Source organism: Triticum dicoccoides, chromosome 4A (genome assembly GCF_002162155.2).
Source record: "Triticum dicoccoides isolate Atlit2015 ecotype Zavitan chromosome 4A, WEW_v2.0, whole genome shotgun sequence".
NCBI lineage: Eukaryota > Viridiplantae > Streptophyta > Magnoliopsida > Poales > Poaceae > Triticum > Triticum dicoccoides.
Window position 1 is genome coordinate 381,205,054 of NC_041386.1, and position 16,504 is coordinate 381,221,557.

Below are 16,504 nucleotides of genomic sequence, written 5' to 3' on the forward strand. Positions count from 1 at the left end.
AGATCGTGGGATTGTTGACTAAAAGAGCGGCAGCCTCCTCGGGCGTGCATTTTCCTGCGTCTTCAGCCATCTTTAGAATGCCAACCCCAACTTCAAGTTCGACGCCGCCATCGCCCCAATCCCGGGGGCTATTCGGGGCGACCTAGCACGCTGGGTAAATGATAACGTGGATGCTCTGGTCAGATCTTTCACTTTCGATGATGATGTTGTGGTGGTCGCGGTGGATGAAGGCGACGTGGTCGATGAAGGTGAAGACGATGCTGGTGACGACGCCGGTAGTGTGTCCGGGAGCGATTCGGAAGATGTTGCGAGCGACATATCCGATTGAGCCCACAGTCCTTGTTCTGTACCTGCACGCAAAAAGCTTGGGCATGGCCCCTGACTATGTGAGTGCATTTTGGGGAGGGGGAGCCCCTCATGTAATCAGACTATTGTTTTATTCCCTCAGCCAGACTTAAGGCATGTTTTAGTGAGTTCCCAAGTTCCTCCGCGTGCCCTCCACAGTAACTTACCTAAGTCTAGGCGGGCGCCAGACTGGCTTTGTGGTTGTCGATGTGTAGTTCCCATGAGGGGAGTCCTCCGCAGACTTGACAGATTTTGGGCTTCTACAGAACTCGCCGGTCCGCCTGAGAAGACCTTGAGAGACAGGTGTTAGATCACGATGAGATGCGCATGCATACCACGCCTAGCCCCTGCTCATGAGGAAGGGGGCAGTAGGCGCCGGTCTCAGAATAAGGCACGGAGCCAAAAAACTCAAGAAATCAACCCGAATAAGAAAAAACGCCCCCCATGCTTTGTCAACGAAAATACGGCTGCGAGTTCAAGTCCAAAATTCGGAAAATCGAGCTATAGAGAAAGGGGTTGAAAGCAAAAGGTCGCGTCTGGCACCTACCTAGTCTTCTTGTCTTCTCACCACCACGGAGCCTAGTGCCTTTGCTGGCTGTGAGCTTAGTCATTGGGGTACAGTGTCAACGGCCAATGCTGAGCATGGTGCTTCCAGCAGGATGTGGGCGGGAGCCCCCGAGGCCCGATGGCGGCTCTCCGGAGACTCCGGGGCGTGTACAGCCCCACTCATTATTATGTGAGAGTGTCACGGGCGGAGACCTTCACAGGCGCGAGCCTTGCTTCATATCTCCAGACGAGGGCCCCGCCTTGCTCCACCCTCGACCACCGTTGGGGCGTCCAGAAACCTGGACAAGGCCATGGGGCAAAGGGGACGCCAGCGGCACCCTCGGCGAGCACGGGCCCTCTGCCAGGGGCGGGGCTCGCCGGCGCCTCCCCGACAGAGGACCTACCTCCGAGTGACGCCTTGCCTCGCACGACATGCGGGGGGGCCTTGCTCCGGACCCCTTCCATGCAGACCCCAGTGTGTCGCCCCTGACTGGGGTGGGGCTGCAGCGCTGGGGTCGCCATCGGCCGCTGCAGCTCTGTCCACCTGCGACCCATGGTTAGCATAAGCCTGCTCCTGAGATATTAGTGGTACCCTGGGGTGTTTGTGGTCGGATGGGTCGGCGAGACTCCTAGGTGGCTCATAGAAGGCCTCGGCCTCCAACATCTCTCCTTCCTAGCCCGGCTTGTGGAATGTGTAGGGGTCGTCCTCTGGCGTGTACTCTTGATCCACCATGCGGGGAACATAGGCTTCCAGAGCTACCTCGCCGGAACCTCCGCCGAGGCACCCTATACCCCACGCCGCTAAGCCCGACTCGCCTTCCTGGTGGTCACTGGCGCGCATCGGTCCTAAACAAACGGTTTTTAACCCCTTTCCGCAACGACATTTGGAACCGTCACCAAGTGAGTGTGTGTGATAGGGTGTCCTTCCCACATGACCCAGAAATCGTCGGGGATAGGCCCTCCTGGGACCCAGGCTGGGGCCGTGTGCGATCGGGCAAGGCATTGAAACATAATCATTTCCGTAGGTATGTACATCCCACACGGTAATCCGAGAAAATCATTTCCGTAGGTATGTACATCTATAGGAGTAATTAGCCACGGGTAGCCTCATCAGCCTCCCATGGCGTTTTAAGACATTAGGGCCGGTCGCGCCCCTCAAAGTTTGCACCACATTATGATGACAAGACAGGGCATGGCTACAGTGTTGTCAGCAACCCCTGAATCTAGGGCCAAGCGTGGCCACAGTGCATCATACGAGGCGGACGCCCCCTGCCCAGTGCGGCACTATAGACATGCGGCCCATGACATCACCCATGCCAGAGAAGGCCATGCTCCCACTATGGACTGTCAGTATGGCCCATGGGCGATGGGCCCTACCTGTCTACGAGGAGCCAGAGGGGGGCGAACCCAGAGGAGTCGGCATGAGGAGAGGCCGACCCCTGGCTAGGCGGCCCACCTCTCCTTAAAAGCCATGCGCCATTAATCAGAATAGATGGGGGATGGCTACAGTGAACGCCCGCCAGGAGGCGGTACTCTAGCCACGCCTCCCTTGGCAAAGTATGCATCATCACCAGCATCGCTACGGTGATGAGCAGCCGGCCAGGCCCGCAAGTGCCGGACACAGCCTGTCGGCCAAGTACGAGACAACCAGCAGGGCCCACCAGGCGGCGGGCCCCAGCGGCCGGCGGAGAAGCCGGCGACCATATACACTGACGGATGGGGCCGACACCCGGCAAGATTACCTTTGTACCCCTGGGTGTAGGCCAATATAAACCCCCAGGGCACCCATGCAAAGGGTTCAGACTTTAGTTCATTCCACCCACACATACAGAGAGAGGAATCTAGGGCTAGCCTTGGTCTTCTTCCCCTTCCAGAGAAACTGCTCAAGGAGCAAGCTTGTAGCCACCATTGTTGCTTGAGTGATCATCCGGAGACCCCTGAGAGCAGGACTAGGGGTGTTATATCCTAGGAGAGCCCCGAACCTGGGTTAGATTCGCCGGCGTGCATGTTTGCGCCTTATCCTGTTTCCTGGAACCGGCGACGTATTATTAGTCCCCTCCATGATAAGCCATCGTTTGGCATATGACAGAGCGCGTTCAGCAGCTTATCGATGCGGCTACCGCGTAGCAAGAAGCCGGCTGTTGCGCCAAGGAGCTTAACCAGCGGGTTAAGGATCCGCCCCATGCCAAGAGCATGGTGCGACCTCTTAGATGCCAATAGACGGTGCCCGCAATAGACGAGACAAGGAGTGAGATGCTAGCCGCAGCCGGACTCGCATCACCATGGAGCACGACCAAGATGGCCGCTCATGAGTAGTCGAACGGTGGGCCAATGATCCACCACCGCCGCCTCCTCGAAGAGAGGGGCGAGCTTCCCTGCCGCTTGTTGATCATCCGACTCTTGGCCACTGGCTCGGCCGCCGAGAGGGAGTCGGAGAAGAATGATGCACGCGACCAGATCGATCGCCTGGCTCGATCCTTGGCGGTAGAAGAAGAAGATGCAATGGGTCTACCTTGTTTTGGCGCCCGCATTCGTGACGAGCCCTTCCCCAAGGGGTTCTCGCTCCCAGGAGACATGCCTAAATACAACGGCTCCGTGATGCCGGATGATTGGCTGGTGGACTACTCCATAGTCGTCAGCATAGCAAACGGCAACAAGTGTGTTGCCGTGAAGTACGTCCCGCTCATGCTCCAGGGAACAACATGGACGTGGCTAAATATCCTCAAGCCCTACAGTTTCAAGAACTGGGTAGATTTCACCGAAGTGTTCATCCGCAACTTCACCAGCACCTACAAGCGGCCTCCCAAGCCTCGCCAGCTCTCCTGTGCGTCCAAGTCCCTAATGAGTCCACGCGCGATTACCTAACGCGGTGGGCAGAACTGCGCAACTCCTATGAAGGGGTGCATGAGGTACAAGCTATCGAGTACTTCACCGCCGAGTGCCGAGAGGGCAGCTTACTCAAGCACGGGCTTCTCTGCGACGAGCCAGCCATGCTCGACGAACTGCTGATCATAGTAGACAAGTACGCCACTACCGATTCCTCCATGAAGTCGGAGCTCATGAGTGGACACTTCTGGGAAGGTGCTCCCCCCAGCTCCTCGAACACCGCTGGAGACAACAGTCGGTGCCAGCAGCCGAACAACAACAAGTGCAAAGACCCCCAGCCGGCCTCCACCAGCTGGCAGGTGGCGACAGTTGAAGAGCAAAAACCTGAAGCGCAGCCACTCCCCAAGCGTCAGAAAGGCGCCAAGCCGGCCTAGTTTCCCGCTTTCTCCTTCGAGCATACCCTCGATGCCCCTGCAAGTTCCACAGCGGTGTGAAGCCATCAAATCATACAACTCAGAAGTGCCACTGGCTTCTCCGCATCGCCAAGGGAGAAGGCCTGCCTACACCGCCTACTAGCCCACCGGCTCCGCCTCCTCAGCACTCGGCCACCCGTCCAGCAGTCGGTGTGATCCAAGCTGATTATCCTGAAGAGCATGGTGCTTACATAATCTTGACTAGTGTGGAGGACGATCGGCATAGCCGGCGTCAGCAGCACCGAGAGGTGAAGGTCGTCGCTTCAAGTGCTCCTGAATTCATGCATTGGTCGGAGAAGCCCATCAGCTGGAGCCGGGCTGACCACCTGGAGGTGATGCCCTCTCCGGGTTCCTATCCTCTGGTGCTGGATGCTACTCTTGCAATAGAGAGGCGAGCTGCTCGCTTCTCTCGGATCCTGATACATGGCGGCAGCACCATCAACATTCTATATCGCGTTACCATGGAAAATTTAAGCATTAAAGAAAGGCAACTCCAGCCCAGCCGGACTGTTTTCCATGGTATTGTGCCCGGCCTGTCCTGCTCACCAGCCGGCAAGGTCAAGATAGACGTCATCTTAGGAGACAAGGATCACTTCCGCCGTGAAGCAATTTGGTTTGAGGTGGTGGACCTCGAAAGCCCTTATCAAGTATTGCTGGGCCGGCCGGCTCTGGCCAAGTTCATGTCGGTGCCACACTATGCTTATCTCCAGATGAAGATGCCAGGAACCAAGGGCATTATCACGATATCTAGAGACTATGAGAAGTCAGCAGATTGTGCCGTGGCCAGCAACCGGCTAGCTGAGTCCCTTGTGTGTGATGCTGAGAAGAAGCTCCTGGACAGGGTGGTGCCAATGAGCGGCAAGCATCCGAACATGTCCCCAGAGCCCAAAGAATCAGAGACCCAGGGCTCCTTCTAGCCGGCCAAAGAAACTAAGAAGATCCCTTTGGACCCTGAGCACCGGGAAAAAATTGCTGTCATAGGTGCCAACCTCGATAGCAAATAGGAAAGCGATCTCGTCAATTTCCTCCATGAGAATCGGGACATCTTCGCATGGTCCCCCAAGGACATGCCGGGTGTTAAGACGGATTTCGCCGAGCACAAGTTACATGTCAGAGAAAATGCCAAACCAGTCAAGCAACCCCTCCGCCGATTATCGGAGGAAAAGAGAAGAATTGTTGGTGAAGAGATAGCCCGGCTTCTGGTAGCCGGCTTCATCATGGAAATGTTTTTCTCCAGAATGGCTTGCCAACCCGGTCCTTGTACCGAAGAAGAAAAACAAGTGGCGCATGTGCATTGATTAAACTAGCCTCAACAAAGCTTGCCCAAAAGGTCTTTTTGCCTTGCCTCGGATTGATCAAGTGATAGACTCCACAGCCGGATGCGAGCTGTTGAGCTTCTTGGATGCCTACTCAGGATATCATCAGATCAAGCTGAACCCGGCAGACCGCTTGAAGACCGCCTTCATCACACCATTTGGAGCCTTCTGCTACCTGACCATGACATTCGGCTTGAGAAATGTCGGTGCCATGTTCCAGCGTTGCATGTAGAAGTGCCTCCTCAAGTACCTCGGCAAAAATGCCCATGTCTATGTGGATGATATTGTGGTGAAGACGGAAAAGCATGATACTCTCTTGGAAGACCTCAAGGAAACTTTTGAAAATCTGCGCCGTTTTTGGATCAAGCTCAACCCAGAGAAAGGCGTCTTTGGAGTACCAGTCGGCCAGCTCCTTGGCTTCCTGGTCTCAGAACGTGGCATCGAGTGCAACCCCGTGAAGATCAAGGCCATCGGGAGGATGGAGAGACCCATCCGACTTAGAGACATCCATCACTGGCTGTTTGGCATCCATCATTCGTTTCATTAGTCGGCTGGGAGAGAATGCTCTTCCCCTGTACCAGCTCATGAAGAAGACCACTCATTTCGAGTGGAATGACCAAGCGGATGAAGCTTTTCTCCAGTTGAAAAAGATGTTGACCACGCCGCCTGTCCTGGCAGCTCCAGCTGATAAGGAACCCATGTACCTCTACATTGCCACCACTAGCCGGGTGGTTAGCGTTGTGATGGTGGTAGAGCGCCCAGAGGCCGGCAGGGCACAGCCGGTCTAGAGGCATGTATACTACTTGAGCGAAGTGCTGTCAGCCTCAAAGCAAAACTGCCCTCACTACCAGAAGATGTGCTATGGCGTGCACTTTGTCGCTAAGACGTTGAAACCATACTTTCAAGAGCACCCAATCATGGTGGTCTGCACTGCCCCACTTACCAAAATCATTTGCAACAGAGATGCGTCTGGCCGAGTGGCCAAATGGGCCATCGAGCTGCCCCCCTACACCATCTTCTACCAGCCGCGCACCGCCATCAAGTCCCAAGCACTGGCCGACTTCCTTGTCCACTGGGCCGAGACCCAGTACTTGCCGCCAGCTCCGGACTCCACTCATTGGTGAATGCACTTTGATGGCTTGAAGATGCGCAGCGGCTTGGGAGCCGGCATTGTTCCCACCTCTCCCAAAGATGACAAGCTCAGATACACACTGCAAATCCATTTTGCCACCTCCAACAACGTAGCAGAGTATGAAGCACTAATACACGTCCTCGGGTTGGCCAAAGAGATCGGAATTCGCCGAATCTTGTGCAACAGCGACTCCGACTTGGTAGTCCAACAGTCATCTAGCGACTGGGATGCCAAGGATGCAAACATGGCAATCTACCATTTCCTCGTTCAACAACTTGGCGAATATTTTGAAGGGTGCGAGTTCCTTCACGTGCCACGGAATGAAAACGAGCCAGCTGATGCCCTGGCATGGAACGGCTCCACCCATCAAGCAATACCAGCTGGCGTCTCCCTTTAGTGCCTCCGCAACCGTCAATCAAGCCTTCTCCAGAATTTGAGTCCATCTTCGTGCCGGCTCCTCCTGAAGCAGTCGGATCCGACTCGGGGGCTGCAACAGCCAGCCCGGGGACTTCAACAGACGGCACGGGGACTGCTGCAGCCGCACCCGGCCCGGGAACTTCGCAACCCGGCCCGGGGGCTGCAGCAGTCGGCCCCGGGACTTCCCCAAGCAGCTTGGGGACTGCAGCAGTGGCACCCGTCCCAGGGACTTCGCAACCTGGCCCGAGGGCTGCAGCAGTCGGCTCGGGGACTTCACCAAGCAGCTCGGGGACTGCAGCAGTCGCACCCGGCCCGGGGACTTCACAACCCGGCTCGGGGGCTGCAGCAGTCGACCCGGGGCCTCTAGGAGCGCAGCAGGCGGCAAGCGATTCCAACCCGCCGCCTCCCAACCCAACCGCCCTTGTACAAGTAGCCGTAGTGGCAGTAGAATAAATTCAACCACCTTCATGGGCATTGCCCATCCTCAAGTTTCTGGTAAACAGAGAGATGCCGACCGATGAAATCTCTGCCCGGCAAGTGCAGCACCGGGCAGGAGCCTACACGATAGTAAATAGAGAGCTTGTCAGACGCAGCATGACTGGACTCTTCCAGTGCTGCGTAGAATCGGAGAAAGGCAAAGAAATCCTCAAAGATATCCACCAATGCGAGTGCGACCATCACGCGGCCTCCAGATCCCTTATTGCCAAGGCTTTCCGCCATGGTTTATTTTGGCCGACTTCTTTGTAAGATGCCAGGGAGTTAGTCAAGCATTGCAAGGGGTGTCAGAAGTTCAACTCTCAGCAACATCTACCGGCTTTGGCACTCAAGACCATTCACTAGGCTTGGCCCTTTACCGTCTGTGGATTGGACATGGTGGGGCCATTCAAGACAGCATGCGGTGGCACGACCCATATGCTCCTTGTCGTGGACAATTTCACCAAGTGGATTGAAGCCAAGCCAATCAAGAAGTTGAATGGTCCAACTACTGTGACCTTCATTGCAGACATCACCACCCGGTACGGAGTACCACACAGCATCATCACCGACAATGGCACGAACTTTGCCAATGGAGCCTTGGCCCGTTTCTGCGCGACGCAGGGCATCCGACTGGACTTAGTGTTTGTTGCCCATCCGCAGTCAAATGGTCAAGTTGAGCAAGCAAACAGACTCATCCTCTCTGTCATCAAGCCCTGACTGGTCGAGCCTCTGGAGCGGTCGGCCGGCTGCTAGATCAACGAGCTGCCAGCCGTTCTATGGAGCCCACACACTGTGCTGAACAAATCAACCGGCTTCACTCCTTTCTTTCTTGTATATGGGGCTGTAGCTGTCATACCAACAGACATTGAGTTCGACTCACCTCACGTCACCATGTACACAGAAGCGGAAGCAAAGGAGGCACGAGAAGATGGCGTCGATCTGCTGGAAGAGGGCCGGCTGTTGGCACTCAGCTGGTCCACCATCTACCAGCAGAGCCTACGCCGGTACCATAGTCGGAAGGTCAAGCCAAGATCTTTCCAAGAGGGAGACCTTGTGCTCCATCTGATCCAGCAAACAGTCGGCCAGCACAAGCTCTCGGCCCCATGGGAAAGCCCCTTCATCATCAGCAAAGCATTGGGCAACAACTCCTCCTACCTCATCGACGTGCAGAATCCCCAAGCACGCAAGAGAGACAATTCAGGCAAGGAGTCAGAGCGCCCATGGAACGCAAATCTCCTCCGAAGATTTTATAGTTGATTTAGTATGTACGACGCTACCTTTTGTATTAAGCACTAAGACATCCGGTCCCTCGACGAGCACTCAGGGGCTCCCCTTTTTTATCTATATGATAAATTCTATGCCTATGAATATGTCATTTCATCGTTCTGCCTAGCACCGGGTTCGACCAGTCGGCCTAGGGGCTTGCCGCCTTGTACTATGTGAATACTACCTGCAGTCGGACAAGTAGTGTGGTGGCACCTAAGCCCTCTCTTGCCATAAGCCGCAGCTCATAGAGCGACTGTCCGGCCGGCAAGAAGTAAAGGCAAGAAACGATGCCCACACAAAAACTGGCTAAGGACTAAAACTATTTTCATAGGCCGAGTCGGCTCCTCACCTCGCTGACCGACTGCTCAGCAGCCGGCCGGCCAGTTTCTAACTTTACTTGCCACACTCTACCAACGGCTAAAGTACTTGCCTTCCCAAAGCGGGCAAGTACTTGACCCAGCCACAGTCCGCAGAGCGGCTGTCGACTGGCAAGACGATAGCCAAGGGAAGGCGGCAAAGGAAAAATCCAAAAGAGTAAAAAACAAGACAAGTCAAAAATCGGCAAAGACAATTTATACAGCAAAAGGCCCTTGGCCGGCATTCAACGGAGTTTGAATACACCCCCCGCGGGTGGAACTGCGTAAGTCTAACAAATTTGTTCAAAGAGATTACAAAATAGGAAAGGAAAGATAACTTGGCTGCCTAGGCCAAAGGAGCAGTAGCCAGATCTGAGGGTCAGCGGAGGTCGAGGCTCCGGGTGGTGGAGAGGCCGCCTGGTTGATCTCGGCTTGATCGGCTCCAGTAGCAGTCGGCTCGTCAGTGTGCCGCCCGTTGGTCGAAACCTGGTCATGCTGAGGCCGGCCCTTGTCTTCACCATATGGCGCGTTGTCTTCATCGTCCTCATCCTCCTCCTCCTCGCCTTCGTCACTGGAGGCGATCTCCTCCACCAAGTCCTCGCCACCTTCTGGGTCCATCCTGAACCAGTTGGGCGGCACCTCGGCGCCCGCTTCATCTAGCTCGGGGAGGAAGATGCCGGTATCCGTGTACTCGGCGATCGCTGCAGCCCGGTGATAAATCTGGGGCGCCACCGCCTCCAACTCCTGGTCGGCCTCGGCACAGAGAGTTGCCAGCTGGTCCAGGCTCAGCCTAGGGTACCAGCCTTTGATGAACTCCAAGGCACACCGTGCACCTTCTCAGGCAGAGGAGCCCTTCCACGTCTCGATGCGGCCAATGGCCACCTCCAGCCAGTCGGAGGTCCGGTTGACGGTGCACAGAGCGGGAGCACCCGGCCAGAGGGCGACGACCACCTGGGCCCCAGCATGCTGAAGGGGCTGTCCAGGGACCCCCTAATCCAGGACTCCCTCACCTTGTAATAGGCTAGATGAAAAACCATGATCTGCCACGCCATCGTGCGTGTTTATCTGCATAACACTTTTGAGCCGCCCAATCTGATATGAAGATCCGTTGTTTATGCTCATAATTATTGTCAATCTTTCTAATCATGTTGCCATGAGCCCTGCATATAAGTAAGATGCCCTAATGGTTTACCCCAGGGCGGGTCATAATGCCCCATATAAAATCCATTGGTGACTGGATCGTCCATAACTAGGGAGTTTATCAAAACCTCGTTTATTCATAACAAGTAAACAACATACCTATGGTGTTTATTCATACTGTCAGCTTATCACGCCATATGTAGTAAGGTTAATAGCCCAAAGGCTAGAGCGCAACACCATGTGCAATTTATTCATACTACCGGCTTACAATGCCATACACAGCAAAGGGTAACATCCCAAAAACTTAGAGGGCAAAATTTAAAGCACATAATCATCACACACTGGTGACTTAACATACAAAGCCATGCCGGGTTAGCAAAACTCCGGATAGATTCAAATATAAATCATAAGGATCAAGGCAACATGGACCTAATAAATTTTCAACCATATATCAATATGGCACAGAAGGTGAACCTCAAAAAATGCTCAAAACCAATATAAACCAGAAAAGCAAGGCATTCATAGGCTGCCAAGCCTCAGTGTCAACTGCTCTACAAGGGTTGCACAACCACTAAGTTAAACCTTAATTCAAACCCGTAAGACGGACCTCACATGACCAATCACCATTTTAATTTGACAAATTCAGGGTCTTTATAAGATTGATTGTCAAGAGTACGTCGACTCACTCCAGGATTACCTGGTCGGATTGATAGGCAAACAAAGGCAGGATAACCCGGATTTTTCGTGAATACACCTGGCATCCAAGCCTATTACAAGGGACAACAAAGCTCTGTTCATTAACAAGGAGCCCCAAGTAATATTTCATTCCAGGCGTATAAGCCATATCAGTAGGGTAGTCATAGCTATGTTCAATGAGCAAGAAGCCCCCAAGTAATTTGCAATCAGGGCGTACAAGCTGGATCAAGAGGGTAGTCATAGCTATGCTCAACAAGCAGGAAATCCCCAAGTGATCTTATGAAGTGATAATAAAGACTCAGGTTCTCAGAAATGAAACGACAGAGCCCCTGAATTATTAGGGATGTCGGCTTTATTATAATAATCATAATATATACATTGGTAGAAGTATATACATCACAAGATCCGGTGGCTCAGGTGTAATAGGGCCGAAGATGAGCAATATTCCATGGCCTGCGGGTCTCCTCCTCCGACATGCGTGAGGCCTTGTGGTCTCGAACATCAATAAGGTAGTATGACCCATTGTTTAGATTTTGGCTGACCACAAAGGGCCCTTCCCAAGGTGGGGATAACTTTTGCATGTCAGTTTGATCCTGGATGAGCCGGAGCACCAAATCTCCTTCTTGAAAGGTCCTGGTTTTAACCTGGTGGCTATGATAATGACGAGCATCTTGCTCGTAAATCGCTGAACGAGCCGCCACAAGGTCACACTCCTCATCTATCAGGTCAAGAGCATCCTGACGTGCTTGTTCAGTACCAGCTTCCACATAAGCCGCCACACGGGGCGAGTCATGACAGATGTCACTAGGGAGAACTGTCTCTGCTTCGTAACCCATGAAGAAAGGCGTGTAACCCGTAGATCTGTTGGGGGTAGTATTGATACTCCATAGCACTAAGGGCAACTCCTCCACCCAACAACCCGGTGTCCTCTGTAAAGGGACTATAAGCAGGGGTTTGATGGCTCTCAAGATTTCTTGATTGGCACTTTCAGCTTGAGCATTGGACTGGGGGTGAGCCACATATGACACATCAAGATGAATATGTTCTTGTTGACAAAATTCTTTCATAGCACCCTTAGATAAATTAGTGCCATTATCAGTGATGATGCTGTGAGTGTAGCCAAAACGGAAAATCACCTTTTTGATGAATTGAACCTGCATTGCCGCGTCACATTTACTAACCGGCTCTGCCTCAACCCACTTTAAAAGGCCCAACCATATCCAGCCCCCAGACTGCAAACATCCAAGTAATTGCAATCATCCTCAATTCTTGAGTCAGCACATGTGCTCATCTGGATTTTTTTACAACCATCACATTTACTTACCAAATCATCTACATTAGCATGAGCCGTCAGCCAATAAAACCCATGAAGAAAAGCCTTAGCCACGAGATACTTAGAGTCAGCATCATGGCCATAATCTCCTTCATGAATCTCTTGTAGAATCTCACGACCCTCTTTAGGAGAAACACAACATTGAAAACTCCACTGTGACACTGCATCAGTGCAACTCTCCATCGACAATAGTCATTGACATAGACCACCGGGTTATCTACCTAGCCAAAACTTCATCTTCAGGTAACTCACCCCAGGTCATATAAGCCAAATATGGAACTGTCCAATCAGGAATAGCATGAAGAGCCACCACCAGTTGTGCCTCCGGGTCAGGAATAGCAAGATCTTCCTCTGTAGGCAGTTTAACCGAATGATTATGCAAAATATCAAGGAAAATGTTAGGTGGTACCGGCTTACGCTGGGATCCTAGCCGGCTTAAAGCATCAACTGCCTCATTTTTCCTCCGGTCACCATGTTCCACTTGATAACCTTTAAAATGACCAGCAATAGCATCAACCTCTCGACAATCAGCTTCCATAAGTGGATCTTTGGAATGCCATGTTCCTGAAACTTGCTGAGCCACCAAATCTGAGTCACCAAAGCACCTCACCTGACTCAAATTCATCTCTTTAGCCATACGAAGACCATGGAGCAAGGCTTCATACTCAGCTGCATTTCTAGTACAAGGGAACATCAACATTAAGACATAGCAAAATTTATCATCTCGTGGGGAAGTCAAAATAACTCCAGCCCCCATGCCTTCCAACTGTTTGGATCCATCGAAGTGAAGAGTCCAATATGTGCTATCCGGCTTCTCCTCAGGCATCTGCCACTCTGTCCAGTCATTGATGAAATCCACAAGTGCTTGAGACTTGATGATTGTCCGAGGCATATACTTAAAACCATGGGGTCCAAACTCAATAGCCCACTTGGCAACCCGACCTGTGGCTTCTCTGTTTTGAATAATATCCCCTAAAGGAGTAGAACTCACCACAATGATGGGATGACCAAAGAAATAGTGCTTCAGCTTACGACTAGCCATGAACACTCCATACACTAGTTTCTGCCAATGTGGATACCTCTGCTTGCATTCAACGAGTACTTCCCTGACATAATAAATCGGCCGCTGAACCGGATATTCCTTGCCTGCTTCCTTCCGATCCACAATAATTACCACACTGATAGCTCGGCCATTAGCAGCCACATATAACAGTAAGGGCTCCTTATCAATAGGAGCTGCAAGGATGGGCGGCTCAGCCAACTGCTTTTTCAATGCCTCAAATGCCTGATCAGCAGCATCACTCCAAACAAAGTGGTCTATTTTCTTCATCATCTGATACAGAGGGATAGCCTTTTTGCCCAACCAGCTTAAGGCCGCAATACAACCCGCCAGACGCTGGACATCATTAATACACGCTGGCTTAGACAAAGAAGTGATATCCTCGATTTTAACCGGGTTGGGTTCAATGCCTTTTTCAGAAACCAAAAAACCCAAGAGCTTGCCTACTGGCACACCAAAGAAACACTTTGGCGGGTTAAGCACCATCTTGTAGACCCAGAGATTGTCAAAGGTCTCTTTCAAATCATCCATCAAGGTCTCCTTCTTCCTGGACATTTCATCAAAGAGCTTGCCTACTGGCAAAACAATATCAACCACACAAGCATGAACATTTCGTCCAATCTGGCCATGCAGGCAATTTTGGACACACCACTGATAAGTCGCCTGGGCCCTCTTGAGCCCAAAGGGGATAGATATGTAGCAGAAGGCTCCAAAGGGAGTGATGAAAGTTGTTTTCTCCTAGTCCTTAGTTGCCATCTTGATCTGATGATACCCCAAGTAAGCATCCAAAAAGCTTAAGCGCTCATAACCCGCCATAGCATCAATGGTCTAATCAATACGAGGAGAGCAAAAGGATCAACCGGACATGCCTTATTAAGGTCTGTATAATCCACACACATGCGCCAAGTGCCATTTTTTAAGTACCAGAACCGGGTTAGCCAACCATTCAGAATGAAAAACTTCAATGATGAACCCCACCGCCAAGAGCCGGGCCACTTCTTCACCAATAGCCTTACGCCTCTCTTCATTAAAAATGACGAAGGAATTGCTTGACCGCTTTAAATTTTTGATCAACATTGAGAGTGTACTCAACGAGTTCCCTCGGTACACCTGGCATTTCTGAAGGATTCCATGCAAAGATATCCTGGTTCTCCCGGATGAAATTCGATGAGCGCGCTTTCCTATTTTGGATCCATATTAGCACTGACACTAAATTGCTTGGACGGGTCACCAGGAACAAAGTCAAACAACGTAGTGTCATCTGCCGACTTAAATATCAACAACGGGTCATGCTCTACGGTTGGGTTATTCAAATGAGTCATATCTGCCAGGTCAACATTATCTTTGTAGAACTTCAACTCCTCTGTTGCACTAGCAATCTCAGAATAAGCTGCATCACCCTCTTCACACTCCAAAGCTATCTTCCTATTGCCATGTACAGTGATGGTACCCTTATCACCCGGCATCTTAAGTTGCAGATAAACATAACAAGGCCATGCCATGAATTTAGCATAAGCCGACCGTCCAAACAGAGCATGATAAGGGCTCTTGATCTTGACCACTTCCAAAGTCAGTGTCTTAGTCAGCTCTGAAATCATGATCATCTCCAAAAGCCACTTCCAAGGCTATCTTACCCAATGGGTATGCCAACTTACCAGGCACCACTCCATGAAAAATAGTAGAGGACGTCTTAAGATCCTTATCCGTTAAATTCATACGGCGAAAAGTATCATCAGAAAGAATATTGATACCGCGGCCTCTATCCATGAGTACTTTAGTGAACTTTTACCCTCCGACCTGTGGCGCAACCACCAAAGCCAACTAACCCGAATAGTCAACCAAGGGCGGGTGATCCTCACGGCTCCATATAATAGGATGTTGAGACCATCTTAAGTAACGAGGGACTGTCGGCTCAACCGTGTTTACTACCCTTTTGTTAACCTTATGGTCCCGTTTGCATAAACATGTGGTAAACACATGATACTGGCCACTATTCAGCTACTTTGGATTACTCTAATAACTAGACTATTGCTGCTGATTCCCTTGACCAGATTGCTTATTAAAAACACCTTGATTGCCTTGGCCCTGAAAAGCAGAGTTTGAACCGCCACCTCCAAAGCCAGGGCCATGAGAGCCTAATCCTAAGCCGCCATTCGGGCCATGGTTATTCTGGAAAAAACTGGAATTTCTATACTCCCTTATTATGAGGCAATCCTTCCACAGATGATTGGCCGGCTTTTCTTGCGTGACGTGCTTTGGGCAAGGTTGGTTCATCATCGCCTTGGGGTTGAACTTTGGCCCTCTAAGCCAGGGTGGTTTTCACTTATGATGCTGACTATTATTCTGCGTATTGGTGTTAGCCACAAAGTCCAAACCGCCATCAGCTTTGCGCTTACCGTTGCCACCTTGACCCACTGTGTAATGCTGATGTCCCTTTGCACTGCCACTTTTCTTCCCCGTACCATCCTTGTCCTCATCAGACTCAAGGTCTTTAGTACTATGAGAGTCGGCGTATTTGACGAGAGCCGCCACGAGATCCCCCATATCATTGCCGTGGCGGTCAAGCCGCCCCAGTTTCTGCTTAAGGGGAAGAAAACGGAAATTCTTCTCCAACATTAGGACTGCTGAACTGGCGTTGATACTATCCGATGACTGTATAACAGCCGAGATCCGGTGCACCCAATTGGTTGTTGGCTTGCCCTCACCTTGGACACAAGAGTCTAAATCCAGAATCGACATAGGCTGCTTGCATGTGTCTTTAAAATTTTGAATAAAACGTGTCTTCAATTCCGCCTATAACCTGATGGAGTTAGCGGGCAATCCTTTCAACCAAGTATGAGCTAGGCCATCTAACATCATGGTGAAATACTTAGCACACGCAACATCACTAATATCCAGCATTTCCATGGCCATCTCATAGCTCTCAATCCAGGCTTCTGGGGGCTAATCCGCGGTGTAGTCTGTCCCCTTGCGGGGGCCCTTGAAATCCTTAGGCCATTGCTCGTTTTGTAGAGCCGGCACTAAAGACGGCACACCAAGGGTTCTAGAGGTCACTTCTGCATCTATGGATGCCGGTGGGTAAACCGGAGATTGTTGTTGAGCCGCCAATTGGGCCACTAGC